This window comes from Marmota flaviventris, chromosome X, assembly GCF_047511675.1.
Source record: "Marmota flaviventris isolate mMarFla1 chromosome X, mMarFla1.hap1, whole genome shotgun sequence".
Taxonomy (NCBI): Eukaryota; Metazoa; Chordata; class Mammalia; order Rodentia; family Sciuridae; genus Marmota; species Marmota flaviventris.
The window spans coordinates 6,356,479-6,381,780 of NC_092518.1; the positions used below are offsets into that span (position 1 = coordinate 6,356,479).

The window sequence follows — 25,302 nt, forward strand, 5'->3', positions numbered from 1 at the left end:
GTTGTGACAACCAACAGTATCTTCAGATATTGCCAAATGTCCACCAGAAATTTAAATTGCCTCCATTTGAGACCCTCTAACCTATGATGCCTAATGTGACTACTCCATTTCTGATGTATGTGGTATGCAAAGACTTCTTTCATCTAGTATATGGAATAAATTTCCATTCTTTATCACTGGAGATCTAAAGTCCTATATGTAATTTTCCATATCTTCTTAATATGACCCACTCTTATTTTACAAAGTTCTTGACAATAACTCTCAAACTTATCCCTACAGTCTCCTTAATATTTCCTTCTTTGTTAATATATTACACACACACACACACATTCTAACCATACTCATTTCCACCTCTGCATTCTTGCTCCTCAACTATCCACCTCCATTAAGTTTTCAATCCCATTCTGACTGGATTCTCCTTTCTGTAAATTCCCATAGCCACATAGATATCTAACATGGAGTGAACAAAGGGTTTCATTTCAAATAAAAACTGTAAATAACAGACAGTGGCTGCTTGGAGCACAACAATGAAAAGGCAAGACTGAATACAGGCTCAGAAGCAACATGTTGTCATCAATTAGTAATTTTGGCTATAGACCTCAAACAGAACAGTAGCATTCATGCCATCCTGGATAGATTCTCTCACTTTGCTCTCTGTTGACTTCTCCCAGGCATATAAAAACTTCATTGAAAGCAGGGCCCACCATTCTCTCAGAAAACAAATTATTAGGTTATAGATTACTGAAGGTAGAGAGAACTTTTTTAATTCAGCCCTAAACCTTTTCCTAGTGCACTAGTCAAGGAAAAAAGTTTTCTCCTACTTCAGTCATTCCTTAGGCTCTGTGTCAATCATATATTCATGTTACAGAGCATTACTCTGGTTTCTTCAATTACAAGATTGAGTAGCAGTTAAACATTTTATATTATTGGGGCATAAAAATATACCTTCCCAGTTTTTAATGGACAAACTTCTCAATAATCTTGGCCAAATTTCTGAACTTTGTTAAAGGCTATAGGCCATGAAAATTTATACCTTTAAAAATAATTTTTGAACATATGCCTCTGAAATATTTCTCTTTTAAAACATATTTTGTATTAAAAGAACCAAATGTGTCATTGTTGTGGGCACAAAATCATCTTGTTTGTTAGAAAGTGATTCATACAATTAGTAATGAAAGAAATCTGTCCTCTTCTGGAGCAGTAAACAATTTGCACAAAACATTTTCTAAAATTTAGTTGAGCTTTATCCAAAAGCCTTATGTGATTTGCAAATTTTATTTTTATTTCTATAAACAAGAAATGAACACTAAATTGAACTGGAGTTAAAAGACCCCATGAGCCTCTGCATTGTTAGACCATTCTCAAACATGAAATACTCATTGGAAAACAATTTTCCTGTTATAGTTGATTGTCAATGAGCAAATCTAGACCATCAGAGTTCCTGTGGATTTCATGTGGCTATTTTTAACCTTGTTTCTGGGGAAATCTGAACTCTCTGGTCACTCACATTTTCACTTGCAAGAACAGCTACTGAGCACTCTTAGATTTGATACTCACTGGTTGAGAAGCTAGCCTAGTACATATTTTGTTCTTCCAGTAAGTTATATTTTACACGTTTCCTCTAATTCAAATATATTCTTCATCTTATTTCTTTATTTTATTATGGTGATATATATGTAATATAAAATTTACCATTTTACCATTCTAAGTGTATAATTCAGTGGCATTAAGTACATTCACATTATTGTGCAAGCATCACGACCATCCATCTCCAGAATGTTTTCATCTTCCCAAATTGAAACTGTTCCCTTTAAACAACTTCCCCCCATTCCACCCTTCTTCCAGAGACTGGATTCATTTTTAATTTTATTTTAGATTCATCCTTTTTTTACTTAAAAAGACTTTTCAAGTGTCTGACCCAGAGGATGCATGCAATATTTTAGCTATCATACTCATTTTAGCATTCATACGTTTCTTAGAGAATAGTATTCTATTATGTTAGATTTAATACATAGTGTGATAAGTTTACTTATTCCACATAATTATACTCAACATAGGTCTCCTTTCCTCCTTTTTTTTTTTTCAGATGAGTGCCACAGTCTGGCTGGGCACAAAATCACGAGCCACTCACAGCCTTGTAGATTCAAACAGCAATTGTTTATTCCCGAACCCACACTGGCACTCTACAAACACGTTCTGGGCAAAATCCACACTCTCCACCGGGCTCTGAATGCCAAATACTCTCTGAATCCCATGAGAACTCAACGGGAACTCAAGGCACCTGAGGCAGCAGGATACGCCCTATTCCTAGCAGGAATCACCTTAAACCTGGATCCGCCCTAAACCCTGATCCACCCTAAACCCGGATCCGCCCTGGTCCTTGAGCAAGGTCACCTTTCATGCAAAGTCACTGCAAATGACCTGGGTCCACCATGGAGAGTCCTTCCTCTAAGCAACATGGAGTAGGCTGACAAAGAAATTGCGATGCGTCATTCCTATTTGGCAATGGCTCTCAGCAGATGAGAAAACTGAGATACTGAGAGCTTACATATCTTGTTTAAGGTCACATTGCTAGAAAAAGTTACAGGTGTGACTTAAACAGGTTTTCTGACTCCAAAGCCCACATTACCCTTGACTTTCCCCTCTACACTCCAGCCTCTCTCTTTGTCATCTTCTTCATTCTTACTCATAACTACAAACATACACATTCCCCTGCTGTTTTCTCTACCAGGGGCCCTATCAGTTTTCACAGCTTTGGCTGTCTATCCTTAAGAGATAATCTTCAATGCCTATCTGCAGACCTCTTTCCAAAACTCCAAAAGCATGCTTCATAACAATAAAACAATAAAATCATGAAGTTTCTGAGTCCCATAACAAAAGGATTATAGACTTCAATTTAGCCATGAATCTCCAGGTAGGCTGGGGCTAGTTGCTCTGGGTTGGGCTCTGTTCCACATATCATTTACTCTCTACCCAAGACAAGCCCACATGTGTCCTCAGTAGAGGCTGAAGGAACCAGGAAGATACATGCAAGACCTCTTAGTACTTGGGCTTGGACCTGGCACTTGGTCACTTTTGCCTTATCTACTAACCAAATTATACCAAAGAACTCAAAGTCAAGGAGAAAGGGATCATATACTCTGCCCTTTTAATGTATTGAACTTCAGAGTTTCTAAAAGTATGGGTGGGAAATTATTAGGGTCAATAACACAATTGAACTCACTAGGTTCTACTTTTAGTATTCTCCTCATATTCTTCTATGTCATAAATTATCAGGAATCCTATCCACTTCCATAGGTTCTACTGGCATGTCTATAAAGATAATGTCCAAATACATATCTTTAGCCCTCTTCTCTCTCCCAGAGTCCCAAACCATGAGTTTGGCTTGACACCATTATGATATTCCTCCCCAAAATACCCTGACCTAACATTTTTAAATGAAACTGTCATGATCTCACTGACTTGCCCAAAACCCAAACCAATTTTTCCTACTGTCTTTTCCATTTTCATTAATGGTGAGATAATCTTACCAGTTACCTCCACACATACCATGTCTCTTATATCTTCCTGTTTTTCCCCACCCCTACTATTATCACTTTGACTTCTCTCCAAGTCTCTACATCCTTATGGTAAAAAGTTTAAGTAAAATTTGCCTGTTTCTCCACCATGGAAAAAGTAGAACCATCAAGTGCAGGGGGAGGACATGAAAAGTCACATTTGAGTCCAATAGAAGGAGTAACAATTCAAAGAGAATGGCAATGAGGGTATAATGGGGAAGATTCGGGTTTTTAGCATTAGATAGCCTGGGTACATAATGGGCTGGGACTCTTATTAGTTGTATACTTTGTAGAAATTATTTAACCTCTTTGGGCTTACTTCCCTTATATATAAAGTAAAGATAATAGGATTACCTCATTAGGCTAGCAGAATTTAATGAGTTAACACTTGCAAAACACAAATTCAGAAACATACAAGGATTTAACAACTGGGGTATTATTTTAATAAAAGAAGTGATGTCATTATTCATTAGGCAAAGATTAGTAAAAAATATTCTTTCTTCCTCTGAGTAATGGATTAGTCCACATTTCCCAGCTTGCCTTACAGTTAGGTATGTTCATTGACTAATTTGTAGCCAACAAAATATGAGGACAAGGTATGTGTTATTGCCAGATTTGGTTCATATAAACCTCCCATACATGCTCCTCTAACGCAGCTGGCCGGAATGGAGGGACCCTGGTGTGGCCTTGGAGACAGCATGTTAAAATAGAGAAGAACACTATCAGCTGATATTCTTTCATGGAGCAGAGCTGTGTTTACCCTCCCATATACATCCCCACACCTATAATCCTACCCTAGTCTAGCTTGAATTTTCCCTAGTCTAGCTGCCACTTTTGGATTATTGCACTATCCTACTATGGGCAAGACACAAAGATAAGGCATGGGTGGCAGAGAAAGTCTTTGAGTCAAGAGTGTCACCTAGACAATCATGAAGACAAAAAAAATGTATATGATTTCGAGTCATTAGATGCTTTGGTCTATTTGTTTCCTTATTCTAACCTCAGCACTAATGACATTTGAAACTGGATAATTATCACTTTGGGGGGAGGTGCTCCATGTACTGAAGGATGTTTGGGAATATCCATGCCTACTAGATATCATTAGCACATGCCCCACCTCCAGCTGTGTTAATCAAAAATATATCCAGACATTGTTAAGTTCTTCAGGAAACAACATCATCCTAGTTGAGAACAACCACTGGTCTATCCCATCCTAACCACATACCCACCTTCACAAGAGGTATTTACAATGCTGCATACATAACCTCTTTCTATTTCCAGGGGTGACTGAACAGAAACTCTTGAGATGTTGAAGTTTGTCCATGATCTCAGATCCTTTTCAACTCCATAGTTGACCCTGGGACTTTTATTGTTGGAAGAGATCATAGATACTTATTGGTAGATGTGTTATGTTAGATCATTTGGCCCATAAAGAACCTGGGACCAAGAGATATTATGGGTCATGCAGAAATCACGGTTCCCAACTCCCAGTTTAATTCTGCTTTTAATTCTGCCTGGCAAGAGAATGAGTGGATACATTATTCTGCTTAATTATTGCATAACTTCTCCCCAAATAAAATCATCCTACTTATCTTTCATAGTTTAGTTCAAGGAAAATGCCACAAAAAGATGCTAGGATGGAAGTTCTGAAGAACACCAGTTATTCACCATGTACTGTATACAAAAATTCCGTCAATTCTTTATTACAATGATGAAGATTTACAGAGGAAAAAATTGCTCAAGAATAATTAATTGGCATCAGGCTCTATTTACCCATGTTGTTGGTAACTACCTGGGCACCTCTGTCGAGATTGATATTACCCAGGCTTCCAAACCCATGGGTTCTCCAAAAGCTGAGCTAATTCTGAAGGCACTGAGTATCAGATAAAGAACTAAAAGCTCATAGTTTCTATTACTCACATATATATCAGGGTTCAAAACTATTTTTTTAAAAAAGCCTTCTTAGTCCATATCTTAACATTAGGTTCACCCAGAAGCTGATGGTGATGTGAAAATGTGTGTGCAAGGAGATAACTGAGGGGAGATCCCAAGAAGCACTAAGAAGGGATGGAAGCAAGACAAAGATGGGTAGGTGGCCAATTCAGTGTGCATCAATTAGCTAGTGACTACTGTGGATGACAAAGGCTCAACCTGTTGGGGAGAGGGCTGCATTCGGAGTCATCCCCCCAAGGGTCAAGGAGCTGGTTGTGTTCACTGTTGTTCCCTGGATGTACCTTTCTGCCACTTTCAGATTGCTCCACTATCCTACTATGGGCTGGACACAAGGAGAAGGCAGGGGTGGCAGAGAAAGTCTTTGAGTCAAGAGTGTCACTTTTTGGCAGCATAAAGCCTTTGGATGGATGAGGGCAGAGTCCAGAATTAAAGCACTGACCTTCTGATCCCCTGCCCTTGCATTTATCCCCAGCTTCAGTAGCCTCTTTTCCTTAAAGCTCTTTTATGTTTTCAGAGAAAAGAAGCTCATTTATCTTGGGTTTGGCTCTGAGATTTAATTGCTCTAATGCAGATTCCCAACCAATAGGATATGGATGCTTGGGTCAATGCTTCTTGGGATTTTCTCCCAATTCCACTCCTTGCATATACATTCTCATGTCACCATCTGCTTCTGGGAGAACCCAATGTTAAGATATAGATTAAGAAGGTTTTTTATATTTTCAAACTCTACCATAGATACCATTACTAGAAAAAAAAATTAGCTCTCAATTCCTTTTCTGATAGTCAGTACCTTGAGAAATAGGGCAGCCTTTTGAGAGCTAGCAGGATGGTGAGCAGGGTGGGAGAGAGAGAAACTTGAATTATAGAAAGAAATACTCACCTCTATTTCTATACCAGGAATCATCTGTGGAATCAATAATTTATCTCAAGACATATATTTTATTGTTTTGTATGTACTATTTTTCACTTCTGTGAAAGATCATATTAATTTATTTTAAAGCACAACCTAATTTGCTACATTTTGTCATTATGTATTTTTTAGACAACAAAAGTAAAACTACCACAATTAGGAAACTTAACCATATTAAAATTGTGGAAGGTGTTTCTCCACAACCAAATGTTTAGGAAACATTGATATAATTGTTGGATAACACTAAAGAAGAATCAGTTCTAACGCTGATATGAGAGTGCTGTGTGTGTGTGTGTGTGTGTGTGTGTGTGTTTTAGTCCATCTGCCTCCAAAGTATTCTTGAATGCCACAAAGATTACACTGAACTATTTATTAATCTATTCATTGAATCAGTTGTTCTACTGATAGATAAAGTCTATTGTGCCTTTCTGAGGCATAGTTATGCAAAATATTTGTTAACCTTTCAGCACAGAGGGAAATAAAACCCTTTCTATCTACAGCCCATCTTCCGGTAACTTTTCAGGCACACACTAGATCTCACATTCCACTGCCTGTGTTCTGCAAGAAGGGTTACCTAGCAGAGACCAAAGGGTTTCTTAACACAGAATACAGTAGAAGAAAGTACCTGTTCTTTCAATCTATAGAATGTTATCAATGCAGATTCTTTGGATGCTTTGAAAAGACCACAATGAACAATGAGGTTGTGAATTCCAGGACTTCTAGAAAACACACTTCTGTAGTCTACCTAGAACTAAAACATAGAAAAAGTGCCTAGATCCTGAACTCTAATGGCTTTGTGTCCATACTTGACTAATGGTCGAGTATGCCAGCTATGCTTATGCAAAAGCTCTGATTAAGCTTTTTGAATCTCTAGCAGATCTCCAAGGCATGTATGCATGCATAAACACATAAACAAGCAACCAAGCAAACAATCTGAAATGCTTTTCCACACCCAGGTCTCAACTGTTTAAGTTATCAAAACATTACTAAAACCAATCCAGGAATGAAGGAACTGAATATTCAAATCAACAAACTACCAGTGGAGCTGTTGGCATTCTAGTCTTTCTATAGGAAAATATTATCCCTGAAAGATGTCTAACACAGACCAAGAAACACCTGAGCATCTGATGTCACAAAACAACCTCCCCACCCCATTTACTGAAACTTTTCTCAGTCCTTTGCACTAAAGGAAACTTGTTGAGCCTTTAACACAGTGTTTGGTAGACAATAAGCTCTTGATCCATGTCAACTCTCCAAACTATGAACAAGCACTGCCAACTGAAGTTGTAAGCTAGTGAACTCCAATTCTCAGTGTCCCCTGTAGTTGAGACTCTGTGGGACACAAATCATGCTCTACAGCAGTTTCTCAAATGGCCTGTATTTAAAGATCTTATTGGATTATCTGTTTTTCAATACACTAGCAGATTAATATAACAAATCAAATTACTAAGAATTTTAGGGAGAAAGGCATATAAAGAGAACCAGCCCAATTTTAAAATTTAGATTCAATATATACAACATTATGCTGTCAAATTTCTGTAAAGGTTTCTAAATGCTTGCTCTTTCCTGATTTTCCTATCTCCTTGCAGACCTACAAAAACTGTCCCAGGAATGTATGAGTGTACCTTTTCCCCCACATCCTCACCAACACTTATTGTTGTTTGTATGCACAATAGCTGCCATTCTGACTGGAGTGAGATGAAATCTTAGAGTAGTTTTGATTTGCATTTCTCTAATTGCTAGAGATGATGAACATTTTTTCATATGTTTGTTGATAGATTGCATATCATCTTCTGAGAAGTGTCTGTTCAGGTCCTTGGCCCATTTATTGACAGGGTTATTTGTTTTCTTGGTGCTTAGCTTTTTGAGTCCTTTATATACCCTAGAGATTAGTTCTCTATCTGATGTGTGAGGGGTAAAAATTTGCTTCCAAGATGTAGGCTCTCTATTCACCTCACAGATTGTTTTTTTGCTGAGAAGAAACTTTTTAGTTTGAATTAATCCCATTTATTGATTCTTGGTTTTAATTCTTATGCTATAGGAGTCTTATTAAGGAAGTTGAGGCCTAATCCCACATGATGAAAATTAGGGCCAACTTTTTCTTCTATTAGACGCAGGGTCTCTGGTTTAATTCCTAGGTCCTTGATCCACTTTGAGTTGAGTTTTGTATATGGTGAGAGATAGGGGTTTAATTTCATTTTGCTACATATGGATTTCCAGTTTTCCCAGCACCATTTGTTGAAGAGGCTATCTTTTCTCCAATGCATGTTTTTGGCACCTTTGGCCAATATAAGATAATTGTAATTTTGTGGGTTAGTTGGATGGCATTGGAGATAATAATGCTAAGTGAAGTTAGCCAATCCCCCCCCCAAAAAAAAAACAAGTGCTGAATGCTTTCTCTGATATAAGGAGGCTGATTCATAGTGGGGTAGGGAGGGGGAGCATGGGAGGAATAGATGAACTCTAGATAGGGCAGAGGGGTGGGAGGGGAAAGGAGGGGGCAGGGGTTTAGCAAGGATGGTGGGATGTGATGGACATCATTATCCAAAGTACATGTATGAAGACATGATTGGTGTGAACATACTTTATATACAACCAGAGATAAGAAAAATTGTGCTGTATACATATACTAAGAATTTTAATGCATTCCACTGTCATTTATTTTTTAAAAATCAATTAAAAAATTTTAAAAAAAACTGTCCCAGGGCCATCACTGCTCCTCAGACTACACTTTGAGATCATGGAATTAATAATCATTAATTATGATTTTTATTATTGAAAATACAGACTCCCAAATTAGAAGAATATTATTGCTTTTAATCAATGTGTTGACATCTGGTTCTTTTGATAAGAGAACTCTGATAATCAAAACTAATACATGGGTTTTAAAAGTTTATCAAACAATATTTTCCTCTGTAGATTGTTTCTAATTAAATAATATTTAGGCTAACATTAAATTCTCTATTTTTCTTAGCATGCAGAATGTCAACAGGTAGTAGAAGTATATTCTCAGAATATAAACCTTATTCTTGTTAAAACTGTTTTTGAATAATACAATATACATATAATACTTGACATTCCTCAAAGAAGGATACAATCCACAGGAAAGCTAGAAAGGTATGGATTGACCTGGATATGGCACTTTCAAGTTCACAAGACCTTATCATTACTCCATGCTGTTACCCCCAAGGAAAATACTGCAGAACTTATATGACCCAGGTCACAAATTACCTATGAAGTGTCTTCCCAACAATCCCTAACTTATTTGTTCACCATTCACCTTCATCCATCCAATAAAGGTGTATTGGCAGCCCTTCGATGTGCCTGGTACTGTTCTAGGTGTTGGAGACAGAGCATTGAACAGATCTAAACCATGGCCCCTACCTTCTTGAAGCTTGTGTTCTTATAGGGGAAAAGGAGAGATAATCAAATTAACAAATCTATTCATAACAATGTCTTATAAGCACAGAAAGGTAAAACATGCATTCAACTTGCTTCCCTCATCTGAATCACTGAACAGAGAAAGCTGTTTGAGAAACTATCTTCTCAGTTTGCCCAAGCTATCACCATTCTCCATAGATAAAAAGAAGTTAATTCACTAATACAACGTGTGCCTTAGGGAATGTGGTCTTCATTGCCAGACTGAGAGAGTTCTCTTATCAAAAGAGAGAGAGGGCAAAAGAGAGAGTAGTTGGGATGTTGTTTTAAGTAATGTACTCTGGCCAGTCATGGTGGCATATGCCTGTAATCCCAGCACCTCTGGAGGCCGAGACAGGAGGATCACAAGTTCAAAGCCAGCCTCAGCAAAAGTGAGGTGCTAAGCAACTCAGTGAGATCCTGTCTCTAAGTAAAATACAAAATAGGGCTGGGGATGTGGCTTAGTGGTTGAGTGCCCCTGAGTTCAATCCCCAGTACACACATACACACAAAATAATAATAATAATGATAATAATAATAATAATAATAATAATAATGTACTCTGGGTGACTTCTTTAAGAGTTCTACAAATAAGCAGAGACCTACAAACAACCTCCAGGACAGAGTCATGTAGATATCTATGGGTACAACATTCCAGGCATGGAATAGCAGAAATAAGTCCCCAAAGAAGCAGTGTAAAACTTGTTGAGTCTGAAGAACAGCTCAGGGAGTCCTAAGTGATTGGAAGGGAATGGGTAAAGGGAGAGTGATGGGAGATGGGGACAACAGGTCAGCAGTGTCAGTAGGGAGGTGCCTTATTGCCTACTACGCTGCTTGCATTTCAGTTAGAGCAAAACCACCCTATTTTTTTTTCAATTTTCCAGAGATTATGTGAAGGGAGAGTCTAAGTAATATTTCTCCTTTGTATTTCAGCATCTAATATTGCAATATACTGAGACTTAAATGTGTTGACAGAATAAATGAATGGGTGAACAAAGGAATAAATAAATGAATGAGTGAATGAATGAACAAATTCAGGGATTTTTCCAAATATTATTAATTATGTTCCATTCTTTGAGGAGGCAGGTCAAGTATAATCACATCAATTTGCAACAAATTGCCTACAGACTGAATTGCTCACATCTATGGCCAGGATGTTCTAAATTCTGATTTGTTTCTCTGACTCTTGGTTTAGTGTGTCTTGTATATATCAAGCTTCCAATTATGGTTAATAGAACTGACAGCAGAGGTAACCTTTTAAAAAAATCACGTTTCACAGTTACTTCCTGAAAATGTTAAATGGTTACAAGAAAATTGATTTGTTATTTTTAATATAGGGACTTGCTGCTCTCTGCTGGCAATATGAAAAATGACATGAAGCAAAATATTCTTTTGTCAGTCAGCATGACATTTCTCCATCTAGCTTCCCCATGCCTGATTCCTTTCTTTCCTGGATATATATTTCCTGGATATAGTTTTGCAATATTAGATGCTGAAAGGTACTGATGCTTCATTGACTTAGGATTCAAAGTTTTTTTTATATTAAACCATGGAAGTAGGGGTTAGAGAAAGATTTGGGGAACACACAGTAGTGTAGCCACATTCTTTAATAGAGTTTACAATGTTTTTTATTTATTTTTAGAGATTTTTTAAAAAAAAATTTAGTTGTAGATGGACACAATACCTCTATTTTATTTATGTAGTTATTTTATGTGGTGCTGAAGATCGAACCCAGTACCTCACACATGCTAGACAAGCACTCTACCACTGAGCTACTGCCCCCACCCTCACAATGTTTATTTGAAAATACAATTTCAAGCTGGGTGAAGTGGCACACTCCTGTAATCCCAGCAACATGGGAGGCTGAGGCAGGAGGATCACAAGTTCAAAGCCAGTGTAGGCAAGGCCTTTCTTAGAAAGGCCCTAAGCAACTTATTGAGACTCTGTTTCAAAATAAACAAATATAAAAGGGTTAGGGATGTGGCTCGGTGTTTAAGTGCCCCTGGGTTCAATCCTCAATACCAAAAAATATACAATTCCATTTATTCGTTAATTTATGCTTGATGCATTGGTGCTGTTTCTTAGTCATGTTCCTTTTGTATTTGTAACACAAACACATTCCTGAACATATCCAATTTTGACACTTTTTCTTTGAATTCAGTACCTATAAGTGGATTATGAAGAAAATGGCATCAACTAATAATGAATGAATGACTGAAATTGTATTTTTTAAAGTACCAAGGTGAGCTGTATTAGAGATTGTGGCTACACCATTCTGTGTTCACCAAAACTGATTCTCTCTCCTTCCTGATGTGGACATATGACTGAATTCTGGCCAATTGGTTGGAGTGCCACTTCCAGGCTGAACCAGAAAAAACTTCCTAGATCCTTTCTCCAGTCTCTGGTTGAATGAAGAGAATGCCAAAGCCCCAGGGCAGGGGTAGGCAAACGATGGCCTGCTATCTGGTTTTGTACTGCCTGTGCACTAAAACTGGATTTTACATTCGTATGGTTGAAGAAAATCAAAAAGGAAAACTATCTCATGAAAATTATATCATATTCAAATTTCAGTGTCCAAAAATAAAGTTTTATTGGAACACAGCCACACTCGTTCATTTACATATTGTCTACAGCTGTTTTCACACTACAATGGCAAAGTTGAGTAGTTGAACAGAGACCAGACAGTCTACAAAGACTAAAATATTTCTACTCTGGCCCTTCACAAAAAAAAAAAAAAAAAAGTTTGCTGATCTTTGCCCTAAGAGCTGGCTGAGCTCTCAACTGGGAGGAGCCTGCATCCCTGAGTCACACTATAAGGAAGGCTGCCCAGCAAATATCTTCACTGGGCTCTTACATAAGAGAGAACTAACTTTTATTTTGTTATTCCTCAGTTTTCATGGTTCATTTGTTTCAGGATATAAGAGTATTCAGCTAATATAAAGATTCCTTCCGAAACTGAGTGTAGTGGCATATGCCTATAATCCCAGCAGCTCAGGAGGCTGAGACAGGAGAATCGTGAGTTCAAAGCCAGCCTCAGCAACAGTGAGGTGCTCAGCAACTCAGTGAGATCCTGTCTCTAAGTAAAATACAAAATAGGACTGGGGGTGTTGCTCAGTGGTTGAGTGCCTCTGAGTTCAATCCCCAGTACCAAAACCCCCCACCCCAAAAAAAAGATTCCTTCTTTTGCTATTGGGAAGCAGGGTCAGGCAGGTAAACTTAGTAAAGAAGGTCCAAGAATAAATATTTTTAAAGAGACAATATTTTGAGATTTGTATTTATGTTTAAGTTGTGCAAATTCTCAGTAACATTTTAAAATATATTGTGTAACACAGCCCCTCATTCCCACCAGGTGGCGCTTAAAATGTCATTTAATTAACTGGAACTATGGAAATCTGTTGTAGATTCACAATCAGGGCTGGAGATAAGAGAAAAAGGTCTAGATCAGAACTTCTTCCTCCAAAGAATTGTTTTTTAGTTTTAAAGTTAAAAAATAGCATAAATCATCCAATCTATCCTTCAAATTAAAGTCTTCTCAAGACAATAAGCACAATTCTGGGCTGATATTTATATTTAAATAACTATTTAAATCATATAAATGCTGTTTTACCCAATATTTATGAGTCTGACTCTACACAAGCAAAATACTGCCCTAAAATGCTGTGATTACAGAGCGAAACACCATCAGTTCTGTCCTTCATCTACTTTTCTATTAATGATAGTCATTAATATGTAACATCTTGTAGTTATTTTGTGATTCTTAACTGCACTAGCTCAAGCAAGTGAACCAGTTAATTTGATCCATGACATGGAGATAGCCCCCCACTTCACTAGTGCTCTCATGGGAATTAAAGAAATAATATAAGGTGCTTGCTTAATGTACTTCCTGGTGACCCTCAGATAAGCACAAAGAATGTTATTATGGGTTCCATTGTCTCCACTCCAGAGAAAATCTACATATTCCTCCAGCTGAGCTGATGCTGTAGCTCCATGTTGGGCTCCCAATGCCTAACAGCCATGGTAAAGGGCATGTTTCTCAGCCTTGGCACTACTGACATGAAGCTGGGTAACCCTTTGTTAACGGTCTGTCTTGTGCTTTGCAGAATGTTCAGCAGCACCTCTGGCCTCTACCCACTAGAGGGCTTCTAGGAACACTTCCTTCCCTCTAGTAATAAGAACCAAAAATTTCTCCAGATATTGCTAACGCCTCCCCCATAAGATAAAATCACCACCAGTTGAGAAACACCAATACAGGATCTGGTATGGAACATCCCTGTGCAAAGAAAATATAATGTGACATGCAAATAAAAGCCTCTGTGTAATATAAAACCTTTAATGGCCCTGCTAAAACAAATGAGAAGAAACAGGTGGGGTTAATTTTAAGCTATTTAACTGAATATGACCAAGATAGTATCATTTCAATATTTATTGTATAAAAAGTTACCAGTGATACAGTTTTCATTTTCTCCTATATGTTTTTGAAATCTAGTATGCACATGTAAACCTTACAGCACAGCTCAGTTTGGACTTACCACTTTACAGGTATCTATAGTGCATGTTATTAGGAGCTACTATTGGACAATGCAGGTACAGTATCCTGTAGTGTATATTTTTTATATACTGATATCAGTTTATTTTCTTCCCCTATTTTCTCTTCATCCCCCCAATTATTAGTTTTATATTTTAACCACATACTGGAGATGATTCTATAAGTATTATATAGCTCATTTATATAGCAAGGAGGGTAATAGAAATAATTATTAATAATGACCACCTCTTTCCAGTTCCTCCACTATCTAGCCACTGCTACTATCTTCATTGGCTTAAAACACAACTTAATTTTGCCACCTTCCTTTCCACAAAACTCTGATGTGTCCCCCATCCCCCTTGCTCATAGATATCTTTATCACTTCATCACATACCTCTCCTTGTTGACCAACACTTGCTTTCTAGAATCATTCTCATTTACAGGAGGACAGCAATATTTCTACTTGGGAAAATTGCTTAAATCTTCTATGGATTTGGTCTGCAAACTATAATGTGATGGTGTGCCGACAATGTGGACTCAACTGATGAGCACTTGGTCTTGACATGACGTTATTTGGTTTACTTATGTTCAAAACAATAAGTATTCTGGCTAAAAGCAGTAGGCCATAGTAGTCCACCTTGAGCCCTTTCTCCTCAATGGTCCACAGCTTTGATATTCTTATTAAAGGAAGCTTTGAGGGCATCTCCCCTTCTTCAAGCCACCATATTGTTTCTCCATGTTGCACAGCCACCATCTTCTCTTATCTCCATGCCATCTGTGTTGGGACACACATTGATTCTGGAGCTGTGTTCCACACTCTCATCAACAACAGTCTAGCTTACGTCTCACAGTAAGAATGGGTCAAAGATGGCCCTGATTAAGGTCCTACAGAGAATGAATCTGTGATGTGTTCAAGCCAAACAGCAGCAAAACTTCAATTTCTCACTGTTGCTGTGCAGACTGCTTTGAGCTGGAAATGAAAACTATATTGCTATAGCTCTTAAAAACTAGCTTCATATTTGTGTTCACATTCCTTCTTTCCTGACCATCTAGTTGATGAAATTTGTTCATTGTGTACTCGTTATGCACAGATTTTTCCAAAGTCCTTTTGAAGTCCTGCTTCAGCTGGTTTTCCTTTACCTATGCAACCTCAATAATCCCACAAGGGTACAGCAAGACTGGTGGGCCAGAGAGTGGTGAGCAAGCAGAGCCAAATATCCAGTATCCAGTATCTAGGGTGGAATAGTGAGTACTCACTGTGCTAGCACATCTCATGATGCCCTACTTCACACACATACAGCTCTCTACCTAAAGGCTTTCTCATCTAGCAAACACAAGGCAGGCCAGAAGTGGCAGGGAGGTTATGACTTTGGATGTAGCCCTGAACCATTGGTATGAGAGTTGGAGGGTAAATATCTCAGAGCCTGTGTCACTTGGGTGGAATAACTCTGAGGCCTGTTCTATACTGGTTTCTAGGGTTCATTGATATGATTGTAGTCCATAACCTAAGATGGAAATTTGCTCTACAGTATACTTGTTATTGCATTCCTTCCTTTGCTGTCTCACACTTTTACTCCTCAACTTGTATTCCCTAAGCAAATGCCTTAAACTTGTATCCCAGACTCATACCTACTTCTGAGATAGAACCATCCAAATCATGCTGACTTTGTTTAAGAGATAAATATTTTGTTTCTTTTGTGAACAATGACCATCAAGAGAGATGAAAAACTTAATGAAAGCTAAAAAATAAAAACTTGTGCTGGGAAAAATGCACCAAAACCTCCATTTCTGGGCAGACATATGACTGGGAGAAACAAAAGAGCCTGAACAATTATTTTTATGTTTCTTTTTGGTATTTGAATTTTTTTAGAATGCTTGAATGCTAGGATTTTGCATAAGGTGAAATTATCAATTAGAACTTTTACAGTGGAAGAGTCTCCAAATTTCCATACCTAAATACTTTAGTAAAATCCAATGACTTGTTTTTGGTTTTGTGTTTGCTTTTTAGAGTTGATAGAATGTGCTATCACCATCACAAATACTTCAGGCATAGAGTCTCTTTTCATGCATGATGGGGACTTGGAGCCATCCCCAATACTTGTTCTTTTTTCTGCCACAGAAACAGAACATCCTATTTCAGCTGGCATAAACCCACTTAGTATAAAAATTGTGTTACCCAGCCTGTTTACAGTTAGAAATGACTATGTAACAAAATTCTGGACAATGAGATATAAGCAGAAATGTCCTGTTGCAACATCAGAGACTCTGCCTTAAGAGATAGTGGTGCTTAACTGGGCCATATGCCACCCAAGATCATTTGGCAATGTCTTGAGACATTTTGGTTAGTCACAATTGGAGATGGCTACTGGCATCAAGTGGAACAAGACCTGAGATGTTGCTAAACATCCTATGGAGCACAGGACAAGCCCATGACAAAGAAAGATCCTGACTCAAATGTCAATAGCACCAAGATTGCAAAACAAATTAGACATTGGATTTGAAACAAGAACTCAGAAACAATTGCTCCTGGTTCTTTCAAGCTTTGGCACAGAATCCAAGTGCCTTTCACTTTCCTTTTATCTACAAAGCAATAAAGATGATGTTGGCTCATGCTATTAACCATGGTATTTGAAACATCCTGAGTCCTGAACTTTTGTTTAATCTGATTCATTTTCTGTGTAATGACAAAAGCAGTGGCTCTCATAACTTTCTTGTTTGAGAATCTTTTTTATTCTTCTAAATTATTGATAGCTCCAAGAGCTTGTGTTTATGTGGGTTTATCTGTTGCTATTACTTGAATCAGGAATTAAAACAGAGAGTTTTAAAATGCAAGAACACATTCCATTAGGTATCAGCATAATACCATCACACACCATGTAGTCTTTGGAAATTGCTACTGTATGCTCCAGAGAGAATGAGAGGGCCAAAACACAAATAGCATCTTCATGTTATTATGTGAATAATTTTGACTTCAAGGAACTTCTAAGAATAAGAATCTTTCACATGTTCCCCCAATGGTTCCAGGAAAGGTAATTTCACTCTTTAATATGTAAACTGAACTGGCTCATTGATCTTGGAGATAATTTGTGAAAAACTATCAGTCATTCAAATTGTCTTTTAATCTAAGATGTTTGGAACTATCAGAATATCATTGTCTCATGCATCATGTGTCCAAGCCCAGGAGAATCTGATACTAAAAGGGATTTTGATATTTTAAATTTTATTTCTCTTTGCTTTTCCTAGTCCAATAAAATTTATCTCTAGGAGAAGAGCAACACAAGCTGTATTGCCCAAAATCAATTATCCACAGAGGAAACACAGAATGACACTTTTTATGAATATTTCAGAAAAAAAACTTAATATTTTTGTTTTCCCCTCTATTTGATAAAAAAGTCACAGGAAAAAGAATTAAGTCATAAAATATGAGCAATAATAACAAAATACTGAATGTCTGATAGAGAGAATTGTGTGTAGTCTCAGAATTAAGACATTAATCAATAAATGGAAATCAACTTTAAAAAAATGATTTTAATTTTAAAAATATTAAAGTGCTTCATTTTAAAACATTTTCTCCATTTCTTAATATTCTGTAACTTGATTTTTAGCATAGATTCCTTGAAATCAATATAATTGTTGAAGATCATAATTTCTCAACCTTAGCACTATTGACATTCAGGACCATATAATTCTTTCTTATGGAGGCTGTGCTGTGCATTATAGGATATCTAATGGCATCTCTGGGTTCTACCTACTAGATGCCAGTAGCATCTCTCCAGTTGTGACAATCAAAATGTCTCCAGAGGTTACAAAATCATTCTTGATTGAGAACCACAGATAGAGGGTCATCAATTTACCACTCAGCTATCTGAGAAATTGATCACTGAGCAATTAACTTATTTTCATATGAAAATTTAAAAGATTAACATATGACTCTATACTTTCTTGGCAGGATCCCCATTAAAGGTTGTTTCATCATTAGGAATTCAACTTAAAACCTGTTCTGATGATTCCATGAAAGGTAATTTCTTTGTATAGGGAGCTGCCTGTCCTGCTGAACAGATGACCAACCCCATAACCATCCTCAAGGGCATAAACTTAGACACTCTGGGGTAAACAATATTTTCCATCCTCTCAGGAAATGTTTCACAGAGACTCAGATCATACCTCCCACTTCTGACTAGTCTAAATGATCTAATATCAGGAAATACATTCAACAAATTTTATCAGACTGCCTAATCCACTGCCTCACACTCTTTTCAGAGGAACTGGAGATAGAAAAAGGAACTGTGACTTTTGCTTCAGTTAGAAAACACGGACCTCTTAACCACAGTGGCATTGTCTTCACAAGTCCTCCACACTCCATCCCCAGGCACTGAGCCCTTAGCTTAGTCTATGAACAACTCTTAACACTACATAGACCAAAAATCAATAAACTTAATAGAGATCATTAGCCATGGTAGATCAATTAGCTCTAAGCTTATTGGGTATCCAAGGTTAAAACCAAAAACCAACAAGTATGATACTTTAAAGAATTACATTTTAAAAGTTAACAGGAGAATCAATACTAGATTAGAGAGCAGCTAGTAGGCCACAAGTGACAAATTTCCTCCTATTCTTTCTCCCAGTGCTAGAATCCTCTTTTCAATAATCATGGCAAATGGTCACCTTTAGGAAGTTTCACATGCTAAATTACCCATCTGACAATGGGTTTTCTTGGCCAAATAACTTATCATTTTAATGTGTCCCAGCTTAGAAGAGTCTTGGATCCCTCTTTGGGTCCTCCAAAGGAAAGCAGTTCCTACCAACTGCCCATGGCTTTCATCCTTGGAGATGGCTCCTTGGCACCATGATGGCTTGAGATATTTCATAGGAAATGCTATAGAAGAATGTCTCTTTAAAGAAGGGCACAATGCTCCTTCATATAAAGAAAGGACCAAATGACTGTGGGTGTTGGAAGTGATTCATAAGCAAGATTATTTAAGCAAACTGATTTATCAGGGCTACAGTTTAAGAACAGCATGCAAGTCATCTGTTACACTCATATAATTCAGGCCAACAGCGAGCGGAACAGCTGTTGTGGACCAACCATGGCAGAAGAGTTGCGTTCTGTGGCAATAGTGTAGCATAGCTGTGAGCAGCTTGAAAACAGTGCCCAGCTGTGCTCTTCTCCTGAGTGTCTGAATGGAGCTCCATGGGCATGCAACTGTTCCTTAAAGTAGGTTTTGTTATTTTTCAGGTATGATGAGGCCAAAAGATCAGAAAACAATTGCCTTTAGAAAGATGGTTACAATTCCCAGCAGGAGGGGGCATGCCATACCATATAGGGCCACAGGAGGGAGCAAGGGAAAACTCTGAGCAAGAGTCTTCATTGTGGATTCCCTAGGAAGGAATGGGTAAGGCAGGGCAAACAGGCTTATGATTGGCTAGTTTGAATAATTTCCATGGTCTCTGGAGTGTAGCTGACTCTACTGCCTGGTACCTGTCCCCTGGCATGATCAGGGCAGAGGAATAGTGGCCTGGAGTTTGAGGGCCCTGTGAGAGCCCAATAAAATAGCTGATTAGCATATGGTTCCTGGTCTGTGTGTAAAAGATATGTTTCCCAGTGAGTTGTTTCCCATCTATAGGAATGAGTTAGCCATGGAAGGGGTAGTACCACTCAAATCACAAGGCTCCAGATGTCAAATGATCAGTTTGATAAGTTGCCCAGGAGGGCAAAGTGAAGGATCACCTATCACACATTAATCTTCTTAGCAACCAACTTATTGACCAAAAATCAACAAACAGACATATTAGGATATGGAGTGGGAAGGTTTTCGAGTTAGGAAAGCAAATGTTGTATTTGGGAGCAATTAAAAGAATAGCTTTCATTATTTGGGATTTCAAATTCGAGATGGAGCAATTACTTGAGAAATGGAGCTGGTGGAGTTTACACAGGGTTGAGTTTTTGCAGATACTAATGGAACTTTTGGAAAGAGAAAAATACAGACAGGAGACCCTTGGGGGCTCCTAAAAGCTTTAGCTCTATAAAGTTTCTCTGTTCAAATATCCTTGGTGGCTTAATTCACTTCAAGATTCCTTCTCTTTAGAGTCTTAGAAATATGTAATGATTGCTTTGCTTTATCAAAAAGAGGATTATAGTTATTCTCTGAATATCAACATTTCTTTCAATGTCAGACAGCATATATGATGGGGGTCCATAGACTGCATCACCTAGTGACTGCATAGCCATCTTAATTTAAGAACACTCTATGATGTTTGGAAAACAATAATCGCCTAATGATGCATTTCTCAGAGTGCAGTGCCTGCATTGAGTGACATATTTTGTATGATTTTAGAACAGTGATTTTCAACTTAGGGGGCTTTGAACCACAGGTAACACTTGGAAGTATCTTGGGACACATTTAATTGTCAAAGTTCTGTGTGGGAGGACAATAATGGTGAAGGTTAGGGACACTGGTAAGTATACTGCAGTGCACAGGAGAGCCCCCACAAAAAAGAAAGGTCAAACCATGAACATCAATAGTGCAAAGGAGAAAAAACCATGGATTAGATAATAAAAAATGGTTTGTTTTAATTTTCTCCATAAAACTCTAACAACTCCAAGTGGTAAGTATTTCTTCCCCACTTTGCTGCTTATATGAGTGTGGGAACCTGCCAATGACAACAAGTGACAGTGCTGCTAGACAAAGCTAAGTCTAGATCTGGGGCTGCCTGACTTCAAAACTTGTAGTCCTAAATGCTGTGCTATATGTATGGCCCAGAAGCCATTTATATGACTGTATTTGTGTGTGTGTGTGTGTGTGTGTGTGTGTGTGTGTGTGTGTAAAAAGAGGGAGGGAGAGCCGGGTGCAGTGGTACACACCTGTAATCCTAGCAGCTTGGGAGGCTGAGCCAGGAGGATCACAAGTTCAAAGCCAGCCTCAGAAATTTAGTGAGACCCTGTTTCCAATCTCCAATAAAATACAAAATAGGGCTAGGGATATGGCTCAGTGGTCAAGTTCCCCTCAGTTCAATCCCTAGTTTAAAAAAAAAAGGAGGGAGAAACTATGAAATTCTAATATGGATTTTTGCTGGTTTGCTTAATTATTAAAATGACTTGTTAAAGTCAAAAAGAAGAAACACAAATGATCAAGAAATATACGAAAAAATGTTCAACATCTCTAGCAATTAGAGAAATGCAAATTAAAACTACATTGAGATTCCATCTCATTCCAGTCAGAATTGCAATGATCAAGAATACAAGTAACAATAAATGTTGGCAAGGATGTAGGGAAAAAGGTATACTCATACATTGCAGGTAGAACTGCAAATTGGTACAACCACTCTAGATAGCAGCATGGAGATTCCTTAGAAAACTTGGAATGGAACCACCATTTGACCCACTCATCCCATTCTTGGGTTTATACCCAAAGGACTTAAAATCAGACTACTACAGTGAGTCAGCCACATCAATGTTTATAGCAGCTCAATTTACAATAGCCAAACTAAGGAACCAACCTAGGCACCCTTCAACAGATAAATGAACAAAGAAAATGTGGTACAATGTAATATTACTCAGCCGTTAAAAGAATGAAATTATGGCATTTGTATGTAAGTGGATTGAGCCGTGGGAATATCATGCTAAGTCTCCATGCTAAGTGAAATAAGCCAACCCTAAAAAAATCAAAGGTGAAATGTTCTGACATGTGGAATCCAAAATAAGGAGGGGATAAAAAAGGATAGAAGAAAAATAAGTACATTGGACAAAGGAGAATGAAGGGAAGGGAGGATGAGTGGAATAGGGAAAGTCAGTGGAGTAAATCAGACATAACTTTCCTATGTACATATATGAATACACCACAGTGAATCTCAACATCATGTACATCCACAAGACACTAATTTTTTAAAAAAAGTATAACTAAATAGGAGAAAGTTCAGCAGAGAGAAGGGAATGGGGGAGGGGAGCAGAGGAATGAAAATGGAAGGAATTAGAATGAATTATATTCAATGCTTTTATCATAATCTCAAAATTAATCCCATTGTCATGTATAACTAACAAGAGCCAATAAAAAATTTAAAACATTTAAAAAAATGTCAATATTTCCCAGGGAACACAGCATTGTAGTTAAGGACATATATTTATTAGAGATTTATCAGCCTCAAAAAGTAAAAATATAAAGAAAGTGACTTAATTATAATGCTATATCAAATATAATTCAACCTTTGAACTTTTTCAAAGGTTGAGGTTGAAGGTACCATCAATGTCAAGGCTCCCTGCAGTGTTTTTATTGTATCTAGGCTGGCTCCAATGCTTTTAGGCATTTGAGAGGCTTTGAGATTATAAAGCATGCAAAGTGCAACATGCAACATATGAAAGTGCAGTGTCCATGTAATGGATAATGATCAGTAAGAGACGAAGAGCAATAATGAATGAAGTGATAAAAAATCAGTGTATGATTTATGAGATCTACATCAAAAGCAGGGACCTATTGGCCTAATGTTTATTTAGGCCAATGTTTGGGCACATGTTTAAAAGTTTAAAAATCATACACAGGGCAAGTTCCAGTGGCCAGACCTTAGTGAAAAGCCACAGATGATTCATACATGGGATAAGGTGGCAAATGTTTAAACCATGCCAAAATTCTGAGTGGTCTTAATATGACTGAGGCTCCAACACATACTAAAACTGTGTTACAACTGCCATTTTGAAATTGGCTTTGAAATCACTTTATTTTTAAAAAAATATTTATTTTTTAGTTTTAGGTGGACACAATATCTTTATTTTACATTTATGTGGTGCTGACAATTGAACCCAGTGCCTCACACATGCTAGGCGAGCACGCTACCACTTTAGCCACATCCCCAGACCCAAAAATCACTTTATTTTTGAAAATAATCTGACACCTCAAACAAGTTACTTTTTAGGTCATCATTATGTTTGTTGATGCCATGTTTGAAATGGGACTCATTTTATCATCCATCTTGTTTATTTGTTGCAGGCAGGGTCAATCCTAGTATCGTCAGTTCTCTGGTAGAATTTAATTTCATGCTGACATCTGGTCACTTGAATAGTGTGATTTCTATCTTGTGAATAAAGTGATTCTTCATTAGCCTTTCACAACCCAGTCTGTTCTTATTCAGAGGTAAGAAGATCAAACATTTCAGCAAACAGTGGATATGATAAATATTTTATGCTAGACTTACATAATACAAGTTTTTCAACTGGGCCAAAGCTATTTGGCAGAAATTAAATCATTATCCCCAGCAAACAAACACAAACTTTGAAGAAATTATCTCATCACTCCCAAACTCTCTTCAAAAATTATGTAGCTAGCTCATGATTATTTTGAATGTTCAGCAGGAGATTCAGAACAGTGTAAACTAGACAACCTCTCAGGTGTAACTCATCATCTCAGACAATAGGAAATACTGTGATCTGGGGCAAGAACCATTCCTTCTCTGATTTCTTCATTATAAAATGAAAAGGGTTGTGGTGCCCTACATGATAGAAGTGATTCTTGGCAATTACAAGAGGCCCATGATTCTATTATATGATTCTCCAGAATAACAAAAAAAAACCTATTTGGAAAATGAATGTTTAATTCCTCTCAACAACATTGACTTCTAGGAGATATTGTGCTTCTTTGATGTATAACTCTATTAATTCCAATAGCCTCCTACCTAAAATACAAAAATCTAGGTAGAAATTAGTTTATTTCTTTCAAAGTTTCACACAGTAATAACTAATTTTCCAAGATAGTTATCAGCCTTCTAAAGAAATTTAGGTTTCAAAGTGGCCAGTTGACTTTCAAATTACAAAACTGTGCAAGACAACACTTACAAGCTTAAATGTGGTGGTCAGGCAGATATTATAACTCTATCCTGTACTTCTAGATGAAATTTAGAGAAAATTATACTTTAAGCCTTAGTCTCAACATCTTTAACATCTGGAAATAAAGGAATCTTTAGTTCAGAAAATTACTTCCAACACTGCATGAACCATTACATTTAAGGGTGCATACTTCCTCAAGGCTAACACCCCAAACTGTAGTCATGAAACATGAATCATTTTTATTACTCACAGAGTAAGTGCCCTACTATCAGCAACATATTTTCTATGAGCTAAAAAGAGTGAGCTGAAACAAAATCATTATGAATCACGTTTTTGTAAAAGGATGCAAAATTTCCCAATTTAGGAAGATAAATGTACGATGTTACCCATCTGGATAAGCAAGAATTAAGCTGCTGTGATTTGCCCTGTGGGAAACCTTCTATGCTTTTTTTTTTTTTTCCTTTTTGAAGTACTGCCTTTAAAATAATAAAGAAATATATGAAAAATGAGCCTTCCACTGGAAGAACAAAAAAAATGAACTATGATTTAATGGTGGTTTTATTGTTTGCTGAGCAACTCCTGATTTATATATTGTGTTTTTCTTTATAATGCCAGGATATTATCCTATTTATATTTATATCCCTAATGTCTGGCATTTATTGGATTTGCAATGAAAGATTGCTAACTGTGCACATAAATGTCTGTCACCCTTCAATATGCCCACTGTGATCATTTTACTGGGAATAATTTAATTATGGTATCAAGAATTTTTAAAATCTACATTTTAAAATACTATAAAGTATTATAGAATTAAGATTAGAAAAGTATTAAGCCCAAATTCATGTCTCTTTTTCCCCAGATTCTATCAGGGCATTGCCTGGCATTCAAAAAATTATAAAGCAAGAGATAAAGATGCACATTTGGAAACCACTTTTAGCTAATTCCATTAGAGTTAAGTAATTTCCTTCTCGATGGCAATTTTTTTCTTTGAAGGACCATGTGTTGCTGTTTACATTTTGCATCCCCATTTTTCATCTCAATAGACTATCTCAGGTGACATCCTGCTTGTTTGTTAAATACTTCCTGGCAGATCCCAAACTCCTCTAACAAAAGTGAGGAAACTTGAACT

At 37.3% G+C, this 25,302-nt stretch overlaps 1 protein-coding gene across 1 annotated transcript in view; it reads right to left on the reverse strand.

Moving 5' to 3' along the window:
- Positions 1-25,302, reverse strand: part of Arhgap6 (Rho GTPase activating protein 6) — a 457,476-nt gene that overhangs the window by 338,289 nt on the left and 93,885 nt on the right. The gene's annotated exons all lie outside the window — the stretch shown is intronic.